General features: G+C 35.9%; 4 non-coding genes across 4 annotated transcripts; all 4 read right to left on the bottom strand.

The window, feature by feature from the left end:
- Positions 1 to 3,985: 3,985 nt before the first annotated feature.
- On the bottom strand, positions 3,986 to 4,150 carry LOC135764720 (U1 spliceosomal RNA). The gene has a single exon (XR_010540238.1). It is a non-coding gene; the product is annotated as a U1 spliceosomal RNA (small nuclear RNA).
- A 786-nt stretch (positions 4,151 to 4,936) lies between these two features.
- Positions 4,937 to 5,127, bottom strand: LOC135764652 (U2 spliceosomal RNA). Its single transcript, XR_010540177.1, has one exon. It is a non-coding gene; the product is annotated as a U2 spliceosomal RNA (small nuclear RNA).
- A 5,665-nt stretch (positions 5,128 to 10,792) lies between these two features.
- Positions 10,793 to 10,957, bottom strand: LOC135764612 (U1 spliceosomal RNA). The gene has a single exon (XR_010540140.2). It is a non-coding gene; the product is annotated as a U1 spliceosomal RNA (small nuclear RNA).
- A 785-nt stretch (positions 10,958 to 11,742) lies between these two features.
- LOC135764653 (U2 spliceosomal RNA) lies at positions 11,743 to 11,933 on the bottom strand. The gene has a single exon (XR_010540178.1). It is a non-coding gene; the product is annotated as a U2 spliceosomal RNA (small nuclear RNA).
- Between the last annotated feature and the right edge of the window lie 2,652 nt (positions 11,934 to 14,585).

Below are 14,585 nucleotides of genomic sequence, written 5' to 3'. Positions count from 1 at the left end.
ATAATAAACGCTGTTAACTCTTCTCATTGAATGGTCTAAATCCAATGCTGGTAAAGAAATCAAATGTGCATTTAAACGCAACAAGCAAGCCGTAAAGCAATGGATGCAGGCAAACAAACGAGGAATAGCACATACACCACGATTAGATCATCGGGTCGCATACTTTGGAATTAATAAGAAATAATTATTCAGTCTAAAGAAATAAGAAGTAAAATGTCTAAGTATTTCTCCAAATGTGCACACTCATTACAATAAACGGGAGCAGACACGAATAGTTATGTATGTCTCGTTATTTTATTTAAAATTGATAAGCTGTCTAACATATGATATATTTTGATAATACGAAATGCTAAAAAAATAATATAACACCAATCGACAATATCTGTTATTGTTATTTTTACAAGTAAATTCATGTGTAGGAGAAAACAAAGCAGCTGTCAGTCCATACTATATTGAGTGGCCATCGTAGTGGTGCAACCTGAACGATGTTTTCCCTACTTCCGGTCAAAGCCGCCATTTTGTGAAATAGGCATATAGGTGACGCTGGAGCACGCGGCCATTGTCTCTGTTCAACAAAACAAGTGTATATATACACGTACGCATATTTTTCCTCAATCAATCACCGAATACAAGGTGCAATTCGATGCCAACTGACCCTTCTCTCTGGTTTCATGTTTGTAAGGAAAATTAAGGGGGAAATTACGATAGCATTTCAGCCAAACATTCATTCGTGCCACGCTGCTTTTCTTTGAACGAAAAAAAACCCTCTGCTCCCCCTACACAATTTCTTCTCCTGTTATTTTATGCTTAAAACAAGCAAATAAATCTGACTACAGGGTAAGAAAAAATTCGTGAACTTTTCCCATAAACACTTAATTCAAGAAAAATTGTCCCACCCCACTGGCCATTTTTTATCCACAATACACATTCGATGTCTGCAGGCACCATTGTCTTTGTTCAACGCAAACAATTCTGTTGCGTTTTTCTTTGAACGAAGTGCTCCGCCTAGATAATTTGACCCATATTCACATGGGTTTGTTTCTCGTTTTTTTTCTTTGAGAACAATCTATATAGCGCCTTCCACAATCGTTTTGGTGTTAGCTTTACGTAAAATAGAAACACAGAAAAGTACTGAGCGATGGAGAGACCACGAACGCGGAACGTATTATGGACCACGGACTGGCAAACAAACTGGCAACCACGCACTAAAGAAGCAAACTCTGATTTTAAACTCACCTTATTTGTCCCCGGAAAGCGCCAGAGTCGATGCACGGAGTGGACGGAACAAGCCTCGCTTCCATAGCCGAAGGTCAAAAATCCATTTAAACGTGTAGTCCCCGGTGTCCACTCGATCTTACCCAAAAAGCCGAGAAGCGATACCGCAATGGCATCCGGAGAAGGCGCTGGCTGTCGGGATGGAGGTTAGCGGGTCAGAGGTCCGGCACTGAAGGTCTGCGTTCATTATTCACCGTGTGCATTTCACTCTATATCCACTTTCTAATGTATAGCACTTGATAAGGATTAACAGTTTAAAAACAGAAATGCAAGACATCAGAAAATACATTTATTTTTTACTTTCATAACATGAGAGGTGTCATACAATAACAAATATGAGCTTTAAAATCACATTCCTAAGTTAAAAATATACATAAAAATAGATATATGGATCATTACACAAATCACTACTCAAAGGACCTATGTTAAATAACTGCTTCAATATTAATTAACAATAACATTTGGCCAAGGCAGTCCTTGTAAATAGACATATAAATAGACAAATAAAATCATGACATATATGCCGTAGAGCCTGAGATAGAGAAAAATAATAAGGAATTCTGCTTTTACTACCATCTCAGAAATATTGCCAGAATTAGAGGTTTTGTCTCAAGACAGGACTTAGAGAAACTTGTTCATGCTTTCATCACCAGCAGGGCCGATTATTGCAATGGTCAATGGATTTAAAAAGTACTGTTTCTTGTTTAAAAACCACTTCATGGCTACAATACATGACAGATATGCTAATCGAATATGAAACCGATTACTCGGATCAATAGGATCAGGTCATTTAGAAAAAACAAGGGTTCACTCAAAACAAGGTGCCTCAGCATTCAGTTATTATCAGCTTTCAGAAGAGATCAGATGTGCTTCAACAGTAGACACTTTTAAATCTAGATTAAAAACACATCAGTTTAACTTTGCATTTACTGAATGATTTAAAACAGTACGAATAAAACAGTACAAAAGAATAAAACAGTATGAACCTTACCTGTTATAAAGGGAATGAAGCTTACGGTATGGTGCTTACCTGCAGAAATAAATAAAGTACAATAAGAACACACAGAACTTCAATTTTCAAAATTATTTTAACATTAAATGATGATTATTTTACTGGTTTACCTGTTTGTGATTACCACAGGATCCCGTCACCTGGCTGCGGTCTTCATTTGGTGAACGGTTCTTCACTCATAATTGACCTATACAAGAAATAGAGAAGAATAATAAGCAATTCTGCTTTTACATGTAGATGTGTGCCCCAAGAACACAGACACACCGGCTCCAAAAAGTTTAAACAGTACACATTTCTGTTATTTTAATGTGGCAAATGTGTCAGCTTTAAAAGAAGCATACATTACCTTTTAAAGAGGAAATACCTTTTGCATGAAATACCTTTACTCCCAGCATAAGCAAGCAATTTTCAAAATGCTTTTAAAAGTAAATAGTGATTATTTTACTTGTTTACCTGTTTGTGATTACCATGGAATCCTGTCACCATCATTTTTAAGCTTGTAAAGCAAATAATGAAATATTGACTTAGTAGGAAAAAATATTTTGGAAGTATCGTGATAAATGATGAAGAAAATATTTTGCAAAGTGATGGTTAGCACACGGTTGATGGTACCTATTAAATTCCATCATATTTTTTTATTCCTACTATGGAAGTCAATGGTGACTATCTGCTGTGGGTTTACCATCATTCCTCAAAATACCTTCTTTTGTGTTACTCAGAAAAAAACTAATCCTCGTGTTGTTGTAAGCCTGTATGCATGAGTAAATGATGACAGAATTATCATCATAAATTGAAATATCCCTTTAAACTGTATTTCCCCCCTTAAACCTAAACTTATTTTCCTACAGCAAGTCATTTAGGTAATCAAGAAAATACTTTACCCGTTGTCTTTGTGAGTTAAACAAATACAGCTACGCTTCCAGGTCTGTCGACGTTGCTGTGGTTTTTCGACAGCTGTAGTATGAAGGGTAGCGAATGAATGAATACATTGCAAAAAATCATTTCTTACTTGTTATTTCGAACTGTTTTAACTATACAAATATCTAGAAAGTCTTAAAATAAGATGCATTTTTTGATGAGCAAAATGCCCTAAGAAAATAAACCTAGCCTTTAGGGAGAAAAAACTCAGAATTTGGGCTTAAAACAAGCAAATAAATCTGCCAAAGGGGTAAGAAACAAATCTAGATATAAACACTTAATTCAAGAAAAATTGTCGTAGCCCATTGGCAGATTTGTTGGCTTGTTTAATGTACATGCATGTACAATATTTCAATTTGTCTTGTATTTATTAGCATTTTGTATTGCCCAACGCTGTCTAGGTTGTTTAACTGTTGTCATTTTCTTATAAAAGCCTTTATAATTTATTAGTTTGGATGATTGCCATTCCCGAGAACCTCTTATATTGGAAGTAAAAGAATCATCTAAGCATTATTTTGTGCTCTTAGACATGTAGCCGTTTGATTGTGGTTCTATTTAATGGCTAGTCTATTCGTTTGGAATGGTCAAACGGCTATTAGATTTTGACTGACAGCCCAAATTAAGCCTTGTTTTAGCCTAGACACTTATTCGCTGTCTATTAAAAGTTATGTAGTCGTTGAATAGCCGCTTTTTTGATGACTAATGTATTCTTGGGCCGTGGTTAGACGTCTCTTGGATTTTACGTAAAACGACAAGCGAATCTATTTTTAACACAAAGGTCAGGGGAGAGCGCGAACGCAGTCCCCCACTATCAGAAATTTTGCAGTCGAGATTCCCACATTTGGGGAATTCGCAAAGGGTCAGCCCAACCGGAGTGCAATGGCTGAGCCTCGCCCTGGGTGAACCACCTTCATGATCATGGTGTCTCCCCTGCCAGGTAAGTATGAGCGACACCCTTTGAGGCCAGACGGCCGCATCTTCCTGTGACCGATCACATCGACGGCGCCCCCGGAGGCCGTCCGACTAACATTTCATTTACTGTGTGTGACCAGGTGGAAAGCGCACGAAGCCACGTCTGAGACCAAACATTCTTCGAGATCTACCCTGTTTTTATTCCGTTTCCAGCCCGGTTGAACCGTGTAGAGTGAAATATGTGAAACAATTTAAATCAAATGGATTTAAATTGCGCATTCAAATATATGGTTTCGTTATTACAAAGTAACTTTACGTGGAATAGAAACAAAAAAAAAATGTACAGAGCAATCAAGAAACAACGAAAGCATAGCAATTTTAGAACGTGGATAAATAAAAACACAGGGCTCAATGACTTACCCGTTGTCGTTGTGAGTTAAACAAGTACAGCTATGCTTCCAGGTCTGTCGACGTTGCTGTGGTTTTTCGACAGCTGTAGTATGAAGGGTAGTGAAAAAAGTTTTCAGGTGTTTTTAACATTCCAATCGGTCTCGTTCGCTTTTGTTGCGCCTTCAGCTGTGTCGAGGATGTTTAATTCGTCCTCGTATCACCTCCGCAAACTTGTAAAGAAATTAATTAAATACATTACAAAAACATTTCTTTATCAGCGTGTTCATTTCCACGCAAGCTTTTCGTTAAACCAATAAAGCCAACGAAATCACAGCAATTTTAAAACACACGGATTAGAAAAAACACCGTCATTCACGCACAAAAGAAGCAAATTCTTTTTTTTATACTTGACTTATTTATCCCCGAGATGGGGAGCGCACCATTCATGGAAACACTGCAATACCATGTTGATGCATGGAGTGGAAGGAGCAAGCTCCGCTTCCATTTCCGAAGGTCAAAAATCCATTTAACATATAGTCCCCGGATAGGAGACGTATCAGACATTAAACTGATAAGAACAGATACTACACTTGATCTTAGCCAAAAGGCCGAGAAGCGATACCGGAATAGACGCAGCCAAAGGGGGAGCCGGCGAAGGCGCTGGCTTTTGGGGTGGAGGCTAGCGGGCATTTAACTCTATACGTTCTCATTGTATAACCCAGAGGTAGAACGTTGAGCTAGCAAATCAGAAGTTCATGTTTTAATGCAGGATCTGATCCACGCTCATGAGAGAGAGAGAGAGAGATAGAGAGAATTTAGAATTTTCAAAAAACCTTTATTACAAATTAAAACATTTTCATAACCTCAAATCAGAAAAAACAAAGAAAAAAATATATATAGTAACGGAAATAACAAAAAAATAAGCCAACATAGGAGCAAAGAACAAATCATCTTCAATAACCAGACACAGAGCTCCTCCATAATACCAAATCAATTCAAAAGAAAGAAGATCATTCATTGCTTTAAAGTATCTAAAACCAATAAGGATTCTAGATTTAACTTATTTTAAAAACTGCTAATGTATCATGGCTTCCGGGTCTGTCAACGTTGCTGTGGTTTTTCGACAGCTGTAATATGAAGGGTAGAGTGAAAAAAAATATTTAAGTGTTTTGAACATCCCAATTTGTTCGTTTACTTAGTATTTTCTTAATGTTTTCGAGTTAAAAAATAATTCTTAAATCGAGATACATTTACTTAATAAGCAAAGTGGCTTAGAATTTAAGTCTTGTTTACTGAAATAAATTCTAAAATGTAATAGGTTAAGGCTTAAAACAAGTAAAAATATCTGCCAGTGGGGTAAGAAAAATAAACCTAAATTGAGTTTATTATTGAATTAAGTTGAAACTAGAATTAAGTTTATTTTTCTTACCCCGCTGGCAGATATTTTTTATTTGTTTTAAATATAAACCTGTTGATTTTTATAATTTATTTCAATTATTTTACAAAGTATGCGATCTGATTTTTTTAATCGCGGTGTTTCTTTTATTCCTCGTTTCTTTTCCGTGCATTTGCTTTATTTATTTATTTTTGCTTGTTGCATTTAAATGCACATTTGATTTGTTGCCACATTATTATGTGTTAATGTATTTTTTAACATGTTTATCAACAAAAAGTGCGTTATTATAATTAATTATATAGCTGTGAAATATATACAAGAATTCCCAGCAAAAACAAAACGTTTTTATAACAATTTTCTATTACAATACATAATATCTTAAGCCACTTTGCTTACCAAGTAAATGTATCTCCATTTAAGCATTGTCAGATATTCACTAGAAAACAAGACAAAAACAGTAAGTAAGATATTAATTTACTTTTTTCTTTCAAACATAAATTTACAGACGGCTGGAAATTTTTAATAAAATAACTAGCCATACCTATTCGGGTCTGCTCCCGTTTGCTGTGATGACGGGGGACTTAGTCCAAAGCACATTTTGAGGAATACTTACACATTTTACTTCTTATTTCTTTGAAATTAATTATGCATACACTATGGATTAAAAATGTCCCGACTGCGAACCTGATAAAACCCAGGTAAAAAGCAAATACAAATAAACCATTTTGATTTAGCAAAAGTTTACAAATAAATGCACTCCTTGCACACAACAAGCACGTCTAGTTACCATTCATATTTTGCGTGATTTAAGTTTCGTCGCATACATTTTGGAAGGCACACGATAAAAACAAAATAAGGCTTTTAATGTATGCCGACCTCATTCTCCGTTGAGGGCTTATCAATCATAATAAACGCTGTTAACTCTTCTCATTGAATGGTCTAAATCCAATGCTGGTAAAGAAATCAAATGTGCATTTAAACGCAACAAGCAAGCCGTAAAGCAATGGATGCAGGCAAACAAACGAGGAATAGCACATACACCACGATTAGATCATCGGGTCGCATACTTTGGAATTAATAAGAAATAATTATTCAGTCTAAAGAAATAAGAAGTAAAATGTCTAAGTATTTCTCCAAATGTGCACACTCATTACAATAAACGGGAGCAGACACGAATAGTTATGTATGTCTCGTTATTTTATTTAAAATTGATAAGCTGTCTAACATATGATATATTTTGATAATACGAAATGCTAAAAAAATAATATAACACCAATCGACAATATCTGTTATTGTTATTTTTACAAGTAAATTCATGTGTAGGAGAAAACAAAGCAGCTGTCAGTCCATACTATATTGAGTGGCCATCGTAGTGGTGCAACCTGAACGATGTTTTCCCTACTTCCGGTCAAAGCCGCCATTTTGTGAAATAGGCATATAGGTGACGCTGGAGCACGCGGCCATTGTCTCTGTTCAACAAAACAAGTGTATATATACACGTACGCATATTTTTCCTCAATCAATCACCGAATACAAGGTGCAATTCGATGCCAACTGACCCTTCTCTCTGGTTTCATGTTTGTAAGGAAAATTAAGGGGGAAATTACGATAGCATTTCAGCCAAACATTCATTCGTGCCACGCTGCTTTTCTTTGAACGAAAAAAAACCCTCTGCTCCCCCTACACAATTTCTTCTCCTGTTATTTTATGCTTAAAACAAGCAAATAAATCTGACTACAGGGTAAGAAAAAATTCGTGAACTTTTCCCATAAACACTTAATTCAAGAAAAATTGTCCCACCCCACTGGCCATTTTTTATCCACAATACACATTCGATGTCTGCAGGCACCATTGTCTTTGTTCAACGCAAACAATTCTGTTGCGTTTTTCTTTGAACGAAGTGCTCCGCCTAGATAATTTGACCCATATTCACATGGGTTTGTTTCTCGTTTTTTTTCTTTGAGAACAATCTATATAGCGCCTTCCACAATCGTTTTGGTGTTAGCTTTACGTAAAATAGAAACACAGAAAAGTACTGAGCGATGGAGAGACCACGAACGCGGAACGTATTATGGACCACGGACTGGCAAACAAACTGGCAACCACGCACTAAAGAAGCAAACTCTGATTTTAAACTCACCTTATTTGTCCCCGGAAAGCGCCAGAGTCGATGCACGGAGTGGACGGAACAAGCCTCGCTTCCATAGCCGAAGGTCAAAAATCCATTTAAACGTGTAGTCCCCGGTGTCCACTCGATCTTACCCAAAAAGCCGAGAAGCGATACCGCAATGGCATCCGGAGAAGGCGCTGGCTGTCGGGATGGAGGTTAGCGGGTCAGAGGTCCGGCACTGAAGGTCTGCGTTCATTATTCACCGTGTGCATTTCACTCTATATCCACTTTCTAATGTATAGCACTTGATAAGGATTAACAGTTTAAAAACAGAAATGCAAGACATCAGAAAATACATTTATTTTTTACTTTCATAACATGAGAGGTGTCATACAATAACAAATATGAGCTTTAAAATCACATTCCTAAGTTAAAAATATACATAAAAATAGATATATGGATCATTACACAAATCACTACTCAAAGGACCTATGTTAAATAACTGCTTCAATATTAATTAACAATAACATTTGGCCAAGGCAGTCCTTGTAAATAGACATATAAATAGACAAATAAAATCATGACATATATGCCGTAGAGCCTGAGATAGAGAAAAATAATAAGGAATTCTGCTTTTACTACCATCTCAGAAATATTGCCAGAATTAGAGGTTTTGTCTCAAGACAGGACTTAGAGAAACTTGTTCATGCTTTCATCACCAGCAGGGCCGATTATTGCAATGGTCAATGGATTTAAAAAGTACTGTTTCTTGTTTAAAAACCACTTCATGGCTACAATACATGACAGATATGCTAATCGAATATGAAACCGATTACTCGGATCAATAGGATCAGGTCATTTAGAAAAAACAAGGGTTCACTCAAAACAAGGTGCCTCAGCATTCAGTTATTATCAGCTTTCAGAAGAGATCAGATGTGCTTCAACAGTAGACACTTTTAAATCTAGATTAAAAACACATCAGTTTAACTTTGCATTTACTGAATGATTTAAAACAGTACGAATAAAACAGTACAAAAGAATAAAACAGTATGAACCTTACCTGTTATAAAGGGAATGAAGCTTACGGTATGGTGCTTACCTGCAGAAATAAATAAAGTACAATAAGAACACACAGAACTTCAATTTTCAAAATTATTTTAACATTAAATGATGATTATTTTACTGGTTTACCTGTTTGTGATTACCACAGGATCCCGTCACCTGGCTGCGGTCTTCATTTGGTGAACGGTTCTTCACTCATAATTGACCTATACAAGAAATAGAGAAGAATAATAAGCAATTCTGCTTTTACATGTAGATGTGTGCCCCAAGAACACAGACACACCGGCTCCAAAAAGTTTAAACAGTACACATTTCTGTTATTTTAATGTGGCAAATGTGTCAGCTTTAAAAGAAGCATACATTACCTTTTAAAGAGGAAATACCTTTTGCATGAAATACCTTTACTCCCAGCATAAGCAAGCAATTTTCAAAATGCTTTTAAAAGTAAATAGTGATTATTTTACTTGTTTACCTGTTTGTGATTACCATGGAATCCTGTCACCATCATTTTTAAGCTTGTAAAGCAAATAATGAAATATTGACTTAGTAGGAAAAAATATTTTGGAAGTATCGTGATAAATGATGAAGAAAATATTTTGCAAAGTGATGGTTAGCACACGGTTGATGGTACCTATTAAATTCCATCATATTTTTTTATTCCTACTATGGAAGTCAATGGTGACTATCTGCTGTGGGTTTACCATCATTCCTCAAAATACCTTCTTTTGTGTTACTCAGAAAAAAACTAATCCTCGTGTTGTTGTAAGCCTGTATGCATGAGTAAATGATGACAGAATTATCATCATAAATTGAAATATCCCTTTAAACTGTATTTCCCCCCTTAAACCTAAACTTATTTTCCTACAGCAAGTCATTTAGGTAATCAAGAAAATACTTTACCCGTTGTCTTTGTGAGTTAAACAAATACAGCTACGCTTCCAGGTCTGTCGACGTTGCTGTGGTTTTTCGACAGCTGTAGTATGAAGGGTAGCGAATGAATGAATACATTGCAAAAAATCATTTCTTACTTGTTATTTCGAACTGTTTTAACTATACAAATATCTAGAAAGTCTTAAAATAAGATGCATTTTTTGATGAGCAAAATGCCCTAAGAAAATAAACCTAGCCTTTAGGGAGAAAAAACTCAGAATTTGGGCTTAAAACAAGCAAATAAATCTGCCAAAGGGGTAAGAAACAAATCTAGATATAAACACTTAATTCAAGAAAAATTGTCGTAGCCCATTGGCAGATTTGTTGGCTTGTTTAATGTACATGCATGTACAATATTTCAATTTGTCTTGTATTTATTAGCATTTTGTATTGCCCAACGCTGTCTAGGTTGTTTAACTGTTGTCATTTTCTTATAAAAGCCTTTATAATTTATTAGTTTGGATGATTGCCATTCCCGAGAACCTCTTATATTGGAAGTAAAAGAATCATCTAAGCATTATTTTGTGCTCTTAGACATGTAGCCGTTTGATTGTGGTTCTATTTAATGGCTAGTCTATTCGTTTGGAATGGTCAAACGGCTATTAGATTTTGACTGACAGCCCAAATTAAGCCTTGTTTTAGCCTAGACACTTATTCGCTGTCTATTAAAAGTTATGTAGTCGTTGAATAGCCGCTTTTTTGATGACTAATGTATTCTTGGGCCGTGGTTAGACGTCTCTTGGATTTTACGTAAAACGACAAGCGAATCTATTTTTAACACAAAGGTCAGGGGAGAGCGCGAACGCAGTCCCCCACTATCAGAAATTTTGCAGTCGAGATTCCCACATTTGGGGAATTCGCAAAGGGTCAGCCCAACCGGAGTGCAATGGCTGAGCCTCGCCCTGGGTGAACCACCTTCATGATCATGGTGTCTCCCCTGCCAGGTAAGTATGAGCGACACCCTTTGAGGCCAGACGGCCGCATCTTCCTGTGACCGATCACATCGACGGCGCCCCCGGAGGCCGTCCGACTAACATTTCATTTACTGTGTGTGACCAGGTGGAAAGCGCACGAAGCCACGTCTGAGACCAAACATTCTTCGAGATCTACCCTGTTTTTATTCCGTTTCCAGCCCGGTTGAACCGTGTAGAGTGAAATATGTGAAACAATTTAAATCAAATGGATTTAAATTGCGCATTCAAATATATGGTTTCGTTATTACAAAGTAACTTTACGTGGAATAGAAACAAAAAAAAATGTACAGAGCAATCAAGAAACAACGAAAGCATAGCAATTTTAGAACGTGGATAAATAAAAACACAGGGCTCAATGACTTACCCGTTGTCGTTGTGAGTTAAACAAGTACAGCTATGCTTCCAGGTCTGTCGACGTTGCTGTGGTTTTTCGACAGCTGTAGTATGAAGGGTAGTGAAAAAAGTTTTCAGGTGTTTTTAACATTCCAATCGGTCTCGTTCGCTTTTGTTGCGCCTTCAGCTGTGTCGAGGATGTTTAATTCGTCCTCGTATCACCTCCGCAAACTTGTAAAGAAATTAATTAAATACATTACAAAAACATTTCTTTATCAGCGTGTTCATTTCCACGCAAGCTTTTCGTTAAACCAATAAAGCCAACGAAATCACAGCAATTTTAAAACACACGGATTAGAAAAAACACCGTCATTCACGCACAAAAGAAGCAAATTCTTTTTTTTATACTTGACTTATTTATCCCCGAGATGGGGAGCGCACCATTCATGGAAACACTGCAATACCATGTTGATGCATGGAGTGGAAGGAGCAAGCTCCGCTTCCATTTCCGAAGGTCAAAAATCCATTTAACATATAGTCCCCGGATAGGAGACGTATCAGACATTAAACTGATAAGAACAGATACTACACTTGATCTTAGCCAAAAGGCCGAGAAGCGATCCCGGAATAGACGCAGCCAAAGGGGGAGCCGGCGAAGGCGCTGGCTTTTGGGGTGGAGGCTAGCGGGCATTTAACTCTATACGTTCTCATTGTATAACCCAGAGGTAGAACGTTGAGCTAGCAAATCAGAAGTTCATGTTTTAATGCAGGATCTGATCCACGCTCATGAGAGAGAGAGAGAGAGAGAGAGAGATAGAGAGAATTTAGAATTTTCAAAAAACCTTTATTACAAATTAAAACATTTTCATAACCTCAAATCAGAAAAAACAAAGAAAAAAATATATATAGTAACGGAAATAACAAAAAAATAAGCCAACATAGGAGCAAAGAACAAATCATCTTCAATAACCAGACACAGAGCTCCTCCATAATACCAAATCAATTCAAAAGAAAGAAGATCATTCATTGCTTTAAAGTATCTAAAACCAATAAGGATTCTAGATTTAACTTATTTTAAAAACTGCTAATGTATCATGGCTTCCGGGTCTGTCAACGTTGCTGTGGTTTTTCGACAGCTGTAATATGAAGGGTAGAGTGAAAAAAAATATTTAAGTGTTTTGAACATCCCAATTTGTTCGTTTACTTAGTATTTTCTTAATGTTTTCGAGTTAAAAAATAATTCTTAAATCGAGATACATTTACTTAATAAGCAAAGTGGCTTAGAATTTAAGTCTTGTTTACTGAAATAAATTCTAAAATGTAATAGGTTAAGGCTTAAAACAAGTAAAAATATCTGCCAGTGGGGTAAGAAAAATAAACCTAAATTGAGTTTATTATTGAATTAAGTTGAAACTAGAATTAAGTTTATTTTTCTTACCCCGCTGGCAGATATTTTTTATTTGTTTTAAATATAAACCTGTTGATTTTTATAATTTATTTCAATTATTTTACAAAGTATGCGATCTGATTTTTTTAATCGCGGTGTTTCTTTTATTCCTCGTTTCTTTTCCGTGCATTTGCTTTATTTATTTATTTTTGCTTGTTGCATTTAAATGCACATTTGATTTGTTGCCACATTATTATGTGTTAATGTATTTTTTAACATGTTTATCAACAAAAAGTGCGTTATTATAATTAATTATATAGCTGTGAAATATATACAAGAATTCCCAGCAAAAACAAAACGTTTTTATAACAATTTTCTATTACAATACATAATATCTTAAGCCACTTTGCTTACCAAGTAAATGTATCTCCATTTAAGCATTGTCAGATATTCACTAGAAAACAAGACAAAAACAGTAAGTAAGATATTAATTTACTTTTTTCTTTCAAACATAAATTTACAGACGGCTGGAAATTTTTAATAAAATAACTAGCCATACCTATTCGGGTCTGCTCCCGTTTGCTGTGATGACGGGGGACTTAGTCCAAAGCACATTTTGAGCAATACTTACACATTTTACTTCTTATTTCTTTGAAATTAATTATGCATACACTATGGATTAAAAATGTCCCGACTGCGAACCTGATAAAACCCAGGTAAAAAGCAAATACAAATAAACCATTTTGATTTAGCAAAAGTTTACAAATAAATGCACTCCTTGCACACAACAAGCACGTCTAGTTACCATTCATATTTTGCGTGATTTAAGTTTCGTCGCATACATTTTGGAAGGCACACGATAAAAACAAAATAAGGCTTTTAATGTATGCCGACCTCATTCTCCGTTGAGGGCTTATCAATCATAATAAACGCTGTTAACTCTTCTCATTGAATGGTCTAAATCCAATGCTGGTAAAGAAATCAAATGTGCATTTAAACGCAACAAGCAAGCCGTAAAGCAATGGATGCAGGCAAACAAACGAGGAATAGCACATACACCACGATTAGATCATCGGGTCGCATACTTTGGAATTAATAAGAAATAATTATTCAGTCTAAAGAAATAAGAAGTAAAATGTCTAAGTATTTCTCCAAATGTGCACACTCATTACAATAAACGGGAGCAGACACGAATAGTTATGTATGTCTCGTTATTTTATTTAAAATTGATAAGCTGTCTAACATATGATATATTTTGATAATACGAAATGCTAAAAAAATAATATAACACCAATCGACAATATCTGTTATTGTTATTTTTACAAGTAAATTCATGTGTAGGAGAAAACAAAGCAGCTGTCAGTCCATACTATATTGAGTGGCCATCGTAGTGGTGCAACCTGAACGATGTTTTCCCTACTTCCGGTCAAAGCCGCCATTTTGTGAAATAGGCATATAGGTGACGCTGGAGCACGCGGCCATTGTCTCTGTTCAACAAAACAAGTATATATATACACATACGCATATTTTTCCTCAATCAATCACCGAATACAAGGTGCAATTCGATGCCAACTGACCCTTCTCTCTGGTTTCATGTTTGTAAGGAAAATTAAGGGGGAAATTACGATAGCATTTCAGCCAAACATTCATTCGTGCCACGCTGCTTTTCTTTGAACGAAAAAAAACCCTCTGCTCCCCCTACACAATTTCTTCTCCTGTTATTTTATGCTTAAAACAAGCAAATAAATCTGACTACAGGGTAAGAAAAAATTCGTGAACTTTTCCCATAAACACTTAATTCAAGAAAAATTGTCCCACCCCACTGGCCATTTTTTATCCACAATACACATTCGATGTCTGCAGGCACCATTGTCTTTGTTCAACGC

This window comes from Paramisgurnus dabryanus, chromosome 9 (genome assembly GCF_030506205.2).
Source record: "Paramisgurnus dabryanus chromosome 9, PD_genome_1.1, whole genome shotgun sequence".
NCBI lineage: Eukaryota > Metazoa > Chordata > Actinopteri > Cypriniformes > Cobitidae > Paramisgurnus > Paramisgurnus dabryanus.
The sequence above is the reverse complement of the archived record's forward strand: the minus strand, read 5'-3'. Positions and strand labels throughout refer to the sequence as shown.